At 27.4% G+C, this 13,309-nt stretch overlaps 1 long non-coding RNA gene across 1 annotated transcript; it reads right to left on the bottom strand.

The window, feature by feature from the left end:
- Nucleotides 1-2,995: 2,995 nt before the first annotated feature.
- Nucleotides 2,996-11,832, bottom strand: LOC114170748. Its single transcript, XR_003601134.1, has 3 exons — nucleotides 11,752-11,832; nucleotides 8,468-8,578; nucleotides 2,996-3,087 (listed from the first exon to the last, which is right to left on the bottom strand). It is a non-coding gene; the product is annotated as an uncharacterized LOC114170748 (long non-coding RNA).
- Between the last annotated feature and the right edge of the window lie 1,477 nt (nucleotides 11,833-13,309).

The raw sequence follows: 13,309 nt of genomic DNA, 5'->3' as shown, positions 1-13,309 counted from the left end.
TATCCTCATCAGTAATTCTTTCTCCACATAGAGTCAATTGAGAAGTAATTCTAAACATTGCATAATTATATTCACTTAGAGTTTTAAAATCTTGCAACCGTAGATGCATCCAATCATAACGAGCTTTTGGCAAAATCACAGTTTTTTGGTGGTCATATCTTTCTTTTAAATTTTTCCATAATACAGAAGAGTCTTTTACAGTAAGGTATTCAATTTTCAACCCTTCATGAAGATGGCGACGAAGGAAAATCATAGCTTTAGCTTTATCTTGTTCAGATGCTTTATTTCCTTCTTTAATAGCATCACCCAGACCCATTGCATCTAGATGAATCTCAGCATCTAAAATCCATGATAAATAATTCTCCCCCGAAATATCAAGGGCCGCAAATTCAAGCTTTGCAAGATTTGACATGTTTTAGAACTAGCACATAAAATATTAATATAATCAAATTTCAAGTATGAAATTATTAAAATCAAATAATAATAATAATAATATGACAGAGAAAAAATAAATCAAACAATTATCATTACACAAAAGAAAATATAAGATAAAGTTTGTGAATGAGAAAAAGATTAGAAAGAATCTCGATTGAGGAATGTAGAGCGTTGTTCTTAGGGAGAAAAAATATGCCTTCATGCTCAGTTGGATAACCCTCGTGCTGATAACGTATTATAAAATAAAGGTAATGAGAGAGAGACAAAGGAGAGGAAGAATAGAGAATTAGAGAGTAGGGAGCAACTTCTGTTTGTATGTGTCTTATTACTGATAGAACGAGTCCTATTTATAGATACAATATGGTAACCCAAAAAGGATATAAAATAAAATAGTAAATACAAAATATTACATAAAGAGTAATGAATAATATGATTATCAATCATATGAGTAATTGTATAAATCAGTGGACGACCATTAATTCATAACAATATTGACTTTATTTAATACATTGGAACACATATTCAATTGAGTAAAAGAGATTGTTGTCAGCAATAGTAAGTCGCAAGCATAAAAGAGTGTATGAGAGAGGCAGAGTGCATATGAGAACACATGTGAGAGCGTCCAAAGAAGAAAAAAGTGAGACAGAAATTCAAGAATAAGGAAAACTCACATTCTTTTTTTTCATTATTAGAATGTTATTATTTACACCAGCATAAACACGAGCGGCGGTGCACATGTGAGTAGGCAATTTTAGATATACATGGTATTATATAATGTAGGCACTAGCAGATTTTGACCAAAAGTTTTGAAAATGTTAAAATAATACTCAAAATTTATAATTTTAATAATTGTCACTAATATAATAAAAAAAGTAGATAATGTAGTATTGATATTTTCTTAGATGGTTATGGACTCACGTTTTTTTCAAAAAATTAATAGAAAACTTATCGATGTAATTTTTTTAATCTAAATAAAAAACTTCTCTAATTGAACAATTTTAATATTAATATCATGCTTCAAAATATGTAAAAGAGTTATATTTATTTTGTTTTTATCTTCGCATATAATTTTTCTTTTATCGCTTTTAAAAGATGAATTTATTGTTTTATTTTTCATTAATATTGCTATTTAAAAATAATACTTTAAGACAAGAGAGAGGGTTACTTTTTTTTCTAACAATGGAAGAATACACAAGAAATAAGAACAAAAACTCAAAAGAAAATATGTGACCATGGAAAATAAGTATAAGAAACAAAATAATAAATATCTTAATAATTTTATTATTATTTATTTTATTTAATTTTATGTTTTATTATTTATTAGCATTAAATATATTACTTTACAAATATATAATTAACTATATAATTAATTCTCATAAATTCCTAAGCTATATTACATACAATAAAAGTTAAAGACGGGATCATGGCTTCCTCGATCCTATTATTATTATTATTATTATTATTATTATTATTATTATTATTATTATTATTATTATTATTATTATTATTATTCACCCTTATTAGTTGTTAGTAGGTGACGATGATATTCTAATGTTAGTAACGTGAACAAAGACGCTATTGTGTTTTGCGTACGCATTTTTAAAATTAATATACAAAATAAATTTATATTTATTAAAAATAAAATAAAATTAATGGAAAAAATAAGCGTTGATCAATAGGAAAAAAATAAGGAAAAAAATAAATAGTTTTATAGAAAAATGTAGAAGTAATTGTTAATTTTTAAAAATTTAACAAATAATTAATTTTAAAGGATAAAATTGAAATTATAAAATATGAAAAAAAAACTAAATCTTCTTCATATATATAGTTATAGATATACAATTTTTTTTTAAAATTTAATAAATAATTATATAATTATATTATAAAGAGTAAAATAGAAATAATGATCGTGAACACAAAAGAGGGAGTCCTCTTTATATAGTTGTAGATATTTATATTTATAACAAAATCTCTAAAATATAGTTGCAGATTTTTATTTAAAAAAACATATAATTATCATTGATGAATAAAAAAAATCTGCAAATACTAAAAATTGTTTCTTGTAAATAATATATAGATATTTTCTGGATTAAATATTTTGCAAAAAAAATATATATAACTTTTATAGAAAATTTTATAGATAATAAATATTTTTCTAATAATGCGTAGAAAAAAGTATTAATATTTTTTTTTTTTGCAAAATAATTTTACACAAAAATTTTGTAGATATTTATTGCAAAAAGTAATTTTGTAAAACGTTTCATAGATACTTCTTACAAGAAAAACGTTTCAATACCTTATTTACGAGGTTGTAGCGTAAAACATGTTATGCTTTGCAAAGTTACACGTAGAAGTGCTTAATGATTAATAGAATTGGGCAGGGAAAAATATAGATCTAAATGAAAATTTTGAAGTTTAGAAAAACAAATTAAAATGTAGCTATGACAATTATAAGCATAATGTTAAACCATATTTGTTACATATATCATAAAAGTTTCTGTAAAAAAAGTTTTCATAAAATTTCTAACAGTCACATTTAAACATAACATGATGGAGGTTACATGAATATTGTTAAACATGTTTACCCTTGAGACTTTCATCCCAATGCACTCCATTACCACTGCTACTTGGGCTATTTGTTTCTTCTATTGGCTGAAAGTCAAATAAGATGATAATGAAAATTAAAAATTTCAAATAATAATAACAGGATCAAAAAAAAAAATTATGAGCACTTTCAACTACAACAAACCATAAAAGCCAACAATAGATATATAAGTGAATAAATGAACAATTATCCATTTCATAGTCTTAATCGTAAATGATTCCCATTTTTCTTTTTTCAACTTGTGGCATAGGGTTTTTGGTGATCCATCTTTTATTAATACTTGACTTGATCAAATTAGCTGTTCCCAAAAATAATTAGGGGTTTGGGAAAATTTTAAAAAAGAAAGATGAAGTAGTTCAATTGTTATTTGGTGGAGGGTGCAAAAGGTATCAAAGTTGGTTTGACAACCATTAAAACACAGTCTTTTGTTCTACTAATGAAAATAACATGTCTTGAAAAATCTCACATAATCTCAAATAAGCTAAGAAGTAGGTATTAGTGACTATATAATAGACTCTAAGTCTATAATGTTCCTTACTCAATTCAAAGACATTTTGAACTAGTGTTTGATTTTTCTTATTCTGCTCTAGTAGTAGAATAGTAAAATGTTGTGAGGGTAGTTCTTAATTGATGATGTGTTTTTTCCATCATCCTTCAACAACACCATTGTGTTTTTCTTTATTTAGATTTTTTTTTCTTTGGATTTAATAAGATTAAGACTAATAAAATATCTTAAAAGTACCTAAATATTTATTTCTAAAACTATCTAGGAACTTCTTAACACTAGTGATTTCTTGCATATCAGCTCCTTTCAATATTATATCATTAATATAAACTAATAATGTTGAAGTGGATTTAGCAAACGGTGAATGATCATCATTGAATTGTTCATAATTGAGAGGGAAGAGTAGTAGGTAAATTTGGAATACCATTATCTAGTATAGGTTGTGTTTAGGCCACAAAGAAACTTGGGAAGCTTACAAACCTTAGAAAAACGTTGAACTTTAAGACCAAAACAACCATGTATACATCTTCATATAAATCTTCACAAAGAAAAGAAATATTCACAGATGTTCCAACAACTAAATCAAGTAAAACTCTCATGATGGTGGCAAGCATTGCAACAAGTAAGAAAGTATCAAAACAATTCACTTCTTCTATATGTGTAGCTCTTTCTAATAATTTGTACCTTTCAATAGTGCCATCAAAATTATGTTAAAATGAAAAAGTTTCAAACTAATTAAAAGCAATATGATAAGAAGAGGTAAAGTTGATTTTTATTTTGAATTTGTTAGATATGACACAAATAATTCGTCTTGCAATTTAATTAAATCAATTACCTTCTTTGTGTTGGATATATATATATATGTATATATATATATATATATATATATATATATATATATATATATATATATATATATATATATATATATATATATATATTCTTTCATATGTTTTTGGTTATATATGGGTTATGATTATAGTTAATGAGAGATTGTGGTTGCATATGGTTATATGACATTAGTCTTACACATATAAGACCTTTGACACCACTTTTACACCAAAACTTTAAAGCAATAGTGTTATGTGTTTTTATTCTTATATAGTGTTTAACTTTGTATTTTCTATCCAATGTGGGACTTTTTGACTCACACTTTGACTATTCCCAACACTTTGTGATTTTTCCTAGAATGACACAATTTACAAAAAAATTAAAAGATGAATCAATATAGTTAAAAAATGAAATTTACAATAAAATTAAGCAGATAAAGAACATTGTGTAAGGACAAGGTGTGAGATACTATAATAGTTCTTGATATAGAGGTAGGGACTTGAAAACCATTAGCTAAAGTAAAATGAACAAAGGAGATAAACATGTAATTGGTGAGATTCATTAGATTAAAGGTTATATTGTCGATAGCACATATAGAATGAGATCATTCAACATTATTTGAGATCTTAAATGAGAATATTGATCATTCAAACCTTCGAGGAAAATAATTATATATTTGTTAATCTTTGAAAGTTCTCATTGACGGTATAACATCACAAGATCAAGTTTTGGAACACTTAAATTGAGGAATGAGTCTTAAATTCTCAAGTTCATACTAAATTGTGTTAACCTTACTCAAATATCCAAAAACTACAAGAGATCCTTGATTGGACTAATACAAATCTTCTCCAAGTTATGGATTCTAAGGATGTTTCTTTCTAAAAACCTATATCTGGAAGATATTTTTAAACATTTGAGGCTCAATCAATCTAAATAATTGATTTAAAGATTGACTATGATATTGAGTGATGGATCCATGAAAGAACCATATTATTACAATGCTTCCATACTTCCATAAGCAAAAAATGAATTCAATGGTGGAGTAAACTTTTGTCAATGAATATAATTTTGGTCTTTGAAAACAAAATAAGTCTCATAGTACAAGTCCATGGATGTTAATTTACATTCATTCAAAAGTAGAGATATAAGAATCAAAGAAGGGTTATCATTTAGATGAAGGAAATTAAAGGATTGACAAATTCATTGTATTATCATTTAGAACCAAAATAAATTTTAAGAAAGAGAAGGCTATACCCAAATGTCAACATTTGATTACTGTTGAGAATATTACTTAATATCTTTTTTATTTAAATTAGTATTTAGAAAATATTTCAGTTTTAGAGATATGTGTCAGTTGTAGAAATTTGTTATTATTTTAGATTAGGAGTGAGATATTCTAAATATTTTATACTTGATATTTGTTATATTTTGCTTTATATATAGAGTATATCAATAAAATACAAAAACATGTTTCTCCGTATAACATATCACATATATCTCTTATATCTCTCATATTATCAAAAGCCCTAAAAATCCCAACAACTGGTATCAAGAGCCATTGTTCTTATTGCCAATAGAATGGAAGGAAATATGTCACACGTCGCTATTCCACTCTTTGATGGTGAAAGCTATGATCTATGGGCGGTAAGGATGCAAACATATCTAGAGGGGCTAGATCTATGGGAAGTTGTGGAGGAAGATGATGTTCCCTTATCTGAAAATCTCACCATGGCTCAAATGAAAGCGCACAAAGAAAAGAAAATGAGAAAGGCAAAGGCAAAATCATGCTTGTTCGCAGGTGTTTCACAAATGATTATGACCAGGATCATGACTCTAAAGTCTCCCAAAGAAATCTGGGAATACTTGAAAGCAGAATATGAAGGGAACGAGAAGATTCGAGGCATGAAAGTTTTGAACTTGATAAGGGAGTTCGAGATGCAAAGAATGAAAGAGTCAGAGACGATTAAAGAATACTCAAACAAATTGTTGGGAAAGGAGTTTTTATATTCCAGACTCGTTGAGAAAATTCTGGTGACAGTGCTGAAAAGATATGAGGCATCTATTGCTTCCTTAGAAAATACAAAAGATTTGTCTACAATCACCTTTACAGAGGTGATACATGCCTTGCAAGCACAAGAACAACGAAGATTGATGAGAGAAGATCATGAGGCGGTTGAAGGTAATTTAAATTACACGGAAGATAATGCTCTCATAGTCAAGAAAAATAGAAGGAGCAAATACAACAACACACATGTTTTTCCATCTTGTCCCCATTGCAAGAGAAAAGGTCATCAACCCAATTGGTGTTGGTGGAGGCCAGATGTCAAATGTCACAAATGTGGTCAATTGGGACATGTGGAAAAGGTATGCAAATCTAAAGATTCTGAAGAAGATGTTCAGATTGTGGAGAATAAATCAGATGAGGATAAATCAGAGGAAGATCTACTTTTTACAACATCATGTGTCACAACCAACCAATCTTCAAAAGATTGGATTATAGATAGTGGTTGCACAAACCATATGACTCATGATAGAGAAATTTTCAAGGAGCTGAATAAATCAAATATTTCCAAGGTAAGAATTGGGAATGGAGAACAACTTGCTGTGAAAGGTACAGGAACAGTTTCAATTAAAACTCATTCAGGTATCAAATTAATTTTTGATGTCTTATATGTTCCTGATATTACCCAGAATTTGTTAAGTGTTGCTCAATTGTTAGAGAAAGGTTATAAGGTCTCCTTTGAAAATAAAGTATGTGTGATCAAAAATACTAACAACATAGAGGTATTCAAAGTCCACATGAAAGACAAAAGATTGCGCTGGATTTTATGAAGGAGGAATTTGCTACAAATAAAGTGAGCATGAAAGAAGGATCAAAATTAGAAGATAAATATATTTGGAAGAAAGTAGATGTCCAAGTGAAGAAAGTAGATGGAGGTTCACATTTTAATATTCACAAAATGTCCAATGCCACTCCAATGAAATTCACACCGAACAAAGAAAAATTGAAGAAGAAATATGAAGGATGATGCCAAATTGAAGAAAGATGTGATGTCATGGAAGAAGGTGAAAAACAAATATTGCAAGCACAAAAAGAGGAGAAAATCAAGCATCAAAAGATGGAGAATCAAATATGAAGAAATAAAATAAACAGATATTAAGCAAGGAGGAATGTTGAGAATATTACTTAATATCTTTTTTATTTAAATTAGTTTTTAGAAAATATTTCAGTTTTAGAGATAATTGTCAGTTTTAGAAATTTGTTATTATTTTAGATTAGGAGTGAGATATTCTAAATATTTTATACTTGATATTTGTTATATTTTGCTCTATATATAGAGTATATCAATAAAATACAAAAACATGTTTCTCCGTATAACATATCACATATATCTCTTATATCTCTCATATTATCAAAAGCCCTAAAAATCCCAACAATTACAAACCTAATGTGAGACCCAATCCTACACGAGAGTGTTAGAAATCTAAGTCTTACATTTGGTTAAAAATGAAAAAGTAAAAATACTATATAAGGATAAAGACCCATAAACTCATTGCCTAATAAGTGGTATTAGAATCAAGGTCACAAGTTTGATTTCTGATGGACAACTGTTAAAGGGAAGATTGTTGCAGGTTGCACAACTTTACCGAGTTATGATTGGTGATGTATAGCGTGCTCATTATAAGGGAATAATATGCTTTAAGGATATTTTTGAAAGAAAAAAAACACATTATTGAATCGGTAGTTACAATTAAAGGCGTGTTTTTTGTTTCCTTAACAATATCTTTATTAGAAGTCTTATATGCGATATACAAGAAAAATATACTAAAAGAGTTTTATACAGAGAAACACAAGTCATTACATATGCTATAATCAAAAAAGAAGTTTAACAAGGATAATGAAGTTGATAATTTTGATAAAAAACATAATCTCAATTATACCTTTATTATATCAATAAAAAAGAAATATCATATGTTAATCCTTACAAATATCTAACATTGTAAAAAAGAGAAGGTAAATATCATCTCATTAATTTATACATTTCCCAACAATAATTTTTTTTGAAAAAATAAAGTTGGTGAAAAAATACCTTTATATTCTCGTGAATCTTCTTTTCTTGCTTATCAACCTTTTTTTCTTGTAAATGAACCTTCTCTTCTCTCTCTATGTCTTCTTCACTATCATCATCAATCATTTCAAGCTACTCCAAATAAAACATATAGAAAAACTTACAAAATATTCAAATGATATTCACTTGTAATATTGTGGCACAAAAATATGGAATATTAACTTATACAAACTTAAAAGGTGTACTTAATTACTTGGTGCTAGGGGAGAATATGTTAATGAAATATTATATAAATACATGATACCTTTGTTGGAAATTTAAATTTTATAAAAAATATACAAAATAAATAATTATACGGATGGCTTAAAGAAATAAAAATTGGATTAAAAATTACAATGTGTCTCGTTAATCATTATCAACATTTACAAAAAAATGTTACTAACTTTCGTATTAGAGTTAACATTGAAGCCTCGATACAAGAACTCAAGTGTTTGTGAGAAACAAATAAGCAAATCCCTTTAAATTCTAAATATCCCAATTTAATTCTTCAAGGAGTTCTTTTATTCAAAGTTTTAAAGAACTTAACAGTAATTGTGCAGATTTAATTTGGTTGATTTGTACTCTTTGGATTGATGACCGTTAGTATGTAATTATTGTTGATCTTTATTGAGTTGAGTGAGAACTTGGTTGATTATGTGAAATTGGGTTGAATGATGAAAATGATATTAGAAGATGTTGAGGGAGTTCGTGTTTCTTATTGTGAGTCATCTCAGGAAAATTGAGATTCCTGCTTTGTTAACCATTAGATCAGGCTAAAATTTTGACACTTGGATCCTACACATACGATTCTTTACTTTGACTATTGAAATCTTTGATTGAAGTTTTCTCGTTTGAGAAATGAATTTTTCCATTTTGGTATAATAAATGGAAATATTGTAATTGAATGTTATGGTAATGCAATAGAAAATAAATGATGAATTATTAGCATGTAATTTGAAATAAATAATAGGTAATTTGAAATAAATAATAGGTGATTTGTGTTATGAGATGAGTTTGGATTTAGGTAAAATAGATGTGTATGACATGGTGTGAGGATTTAAGATTATATGAGAATGTAATGAATGAGTGTGATATGAAACAAATATAACCCAACATTCTTTGTTTATTTTTCTTGGGACTTTGTCTATCAACTTGGTAATGGTTACTATGAATTAAGATGAATATGAATGAAATGACTTTTGAGAAATTACTATGTTTTTTGAGTGATTAGTGTTTTAAAGGAATGTAAACATGATTTTTTTTGTTGAAGAAATTGTTGTGATTTGATATGTTTGCATATGGTGGAATGAGAAGGTACTAATTTCCAAGGGGAGATGATATTGTGTTTGGTTGATGTAAGAGTTATGCGGTGAGACTATTTTGACTCTACTAAGTATTGGACTAAAATAGAGGAAGATGCTTAAGGTGAGAGCTGAATGAGGTCCTCATCGGTAGATTTGGCATTGAGGGTTAAATCTACAACTGGGTGATTTACCCTGTTTCACTTTTGGTATGAGATGTGGCCATGATGACGAGGACCTTTGAAGGAGAATGGTGAGTTTAATAAATGTAAGGTATCATATTCTAATCAATACACTAAGTCCTCTAAGACGTCGTGTCTAATGTATGATGAGTGTAAAAGAGTGTGAAAGTGCCATGAGAGCCTTTATGATTGTAATGATTTTTGCTTTGTACTATAAATTGATGTGTGAATGCAATACTATGTATGATATTTTATTATGACCATAATGGAGAACTATTAGTATCCCTTTAATGGCTTCAACTTACCTTACTATTTTTGTGTCTATTTTGGTATTATTACCTTTCTGCTATGATCGTGTAATTCACGTGAGCAGAGGATGATGCAAGAGTTAATAGGGAGCAACACCGATGTTGCCAAGAGACATATGATAATTGACATAGTTACAAGGATATGTATAGAGAAAGATATTTTGTACTAGTTTTAGATCTCCTTATATTTTGGAATATTGTTTTTCTAAAACTTCTAAGGTGGAAGACAATATATAATATGTCTTGTATCCTTTCAACGATGATATGTTTTGATAACTTAATGATGGAAGCTGATTGATGCTTTAATGTTAAAAATTGGGTTGTTACACTAGAAAAAAAATATAAGTACAATATAATGTAAATAAAAGAAGTTATTAATTAGTTTTCTAAATTAGTTCTTTCCACAAATTGAAATTATGAATTTTTATAATGGGTTTAGAAAGTCTTATAAATTAAGGTACTTAAAACTCTGTTTCATTTTATTTTTCTTTTCTTTTTGTTAATAAGTATAATAACTTATCATTTTGAACTATTCTTTTGTTAAACATTTCTATACAAGAAATATGGAAAATAGTTAAACGTGTCCTTGAGTTGGCTCAATAGTATTTGCTTCATATATAGTATCAGAGGTTCCTATTCTCTATTGAAACAAACTTTAATATCTAATAATAGTTTCTCAAGTTGTTTTTTTTTATCTCATTTTAAAATTAATAACTATCCTTTAAACAAAACAAAAAATAGACATGAGTTTAACTTCATTTGAAAATGATTGACCATCAAAAGATCAAAGGAGACATTTATGTACAAGATACAACGTTGTAAAGAAGTGTTTTGTATTCAAGGACATACCATAACTTTGATAAAAAGAAGAAGTGTTTAGAACAAAACAAAAAATTATAATATTATTTTAAATTTTTAAATAGAAATTGCTTTATATAGAGTAAACCCATAAAATTCTTATTACAAAGTTACAATTGTAACTCATAAATTAGATCTCTAAACTAGATTGGATGGTGACATAGTAAGGTTATACATTCATACCCAAATTTCATGGATGCAACCATATGTTACCTTTTAAGCAAATACTAACTCAACTATGCATGATTCCTTTTTTTTTTTGTTATTTATTTCAGTAATTTTTCTTTTCTTTTTTCCATAGATAAGAAAGATCTTAGGGGAGTTTCTCTTCTGAGTTAGAGTGTGTTAGAAAATAACCTTAAAACTTTTTTGCCCATCTTAATTTACATCTCATGCATGTTTATACTCCAAATTCTACTCATTTTAATAATGTTGACCTCACATTCAAATATGCATAAATTCAAATAAAAACCAAAACAACACAAAAAATAGAAAACTCTATACATTGAAATTATATGAAAAAGGCCCATCTTGTTCAAATCTCAATATCAACCTAATTAAATTTATATGAATTGAAAATGAAGTTAAAATAATTTTACAAAAGAAGAAAGAATCACCTTGTTCGAAACAATCTCAGGTGTCCCTGGTGGAGTTGGTGATGTCGATTGACGATGGTGACGACGACGAAAGTATTTAATTCTAAAAAAAAATTGAAGTTAAGTTCAAAGAACATGTAATGAAAGTAATACAAAAGAAAAATAAAATTTATATGAATACCCAAATCTTCTATCATCGCTTGCTTGACGAGCTGCCATTTTTAACCTCAACAAAGAAGAGAAGAGGAAGGTGGCTTTAAAACTCGGTTAAAAAGACTTAATTTTTAGTGTAACAAAAATATTAAATACAACATTAATTGAAAAGAAAAAAATAATAAATATATCTTTTTAAAATATTATTTTCTATCTAGTAATAAATTTATTGTAAAGTTTATTAACCCATTTTTCTTGATAAACCGGTCACTTTATTATTTGCATTAATTGGTTAATTCCAAATAAAGTTATGATGTGTTAGAAGTCCCACGTCGATTAGAAATATAAGACAATTTCATAATATATATAAGTAAAGTACGGTGCAAACCTTATCTCACAAGCTTGTTTTGTGAGCCATAATTAGGCTTAAAGTCCACTTCCTATCATGTTCAAAGGAAGTTTTTCATGATTTGCAATTTTTTTGTTGGATTTGGTTGGTTAGTTTACGATATTTCCTTGTAGTCATTTACTTAAAGTGGCTGTCATTACTGTAATTATTTGAATGATTTGGAGGATGAGAAATCCTAGTAGATTTTTGGATCTAATTGCGTTTTCTTCTTCTATTTTTCAAATTAAGGTGTTAATGCATATGATTGAGAGTAAATTTACGAAGCATATGAGTAATATTATATGTGATTTTTTTGTGCTGAAAATTTTCAATATTTAAACTAGGGAGAGTATAGTGATTTCATTTGTGGTCGTAATATGACAAGTTTCATCTGCTAAATAGTTCAAGATATTGATGGTGTAACCAGAGGTTATCTTGATTTGACTTCATGTGTTAATATTTCTAGAGAAAGCCCAGGTGAATACATGGATAATTTTTCAATTTTTTTAGGAATAAAAATTGTTATTTATATTGAGTTTATAAAAGTCATGTATGCTTTGCTGCATTCATTAGTTAATTCATGTAAGTTTACTTTGATTTTTTAATTATCTAACTAACCATTTTTTGGAGAATATGTGAAATAATTAATATTGCAAGATATTATATAATATCTTCTATGAAATGGTCCAAGAAAAAATTATATAATTTCTGTAACGTTCTATTGATATATTTCTAAAATATTTTTATTATTATTTATTTATCATGTTTAAAGTTCAATATGATATGAATTACTCTTAATGTTTATAAAGAAAACAATTTAGCTATCTAAAATAAAGTTTTTAGCAATTAATAACCGAATATTATTTTAATCTCACTTATCTTAGAATAATGAATGACTTCTTTTAATGGAGATGAAGAGTATCAACATGATGGATATGGTATGAGTAGTAGTTTCCTTGTACCTACCACTAGAAAATATATGTTCCATACCTATTTCCATATCTATGCAGGTATCCATTATGTAGGCAGGTATCCGTT

The sequence above is a fragment of the Vigna unguiculata genome, chromosome 11, assembly GCF_004118075.2.
Source record: "Vigna unguiculata cultivar IT97K-499-35 chromosome 11, ASM411807v1, whole genome shotgun sequence".
Classification (NCBI taxonomy): domain Eukaryota; kingdom Viridiplantae; phylum Streptophyta; class Magnoliopsida; order Fabales; family Fabaceae; genus Vigna; species Vigna unguiculata.
This window is presented reverse-complemented; position numbering and strand designations above follow the sequence as displayed.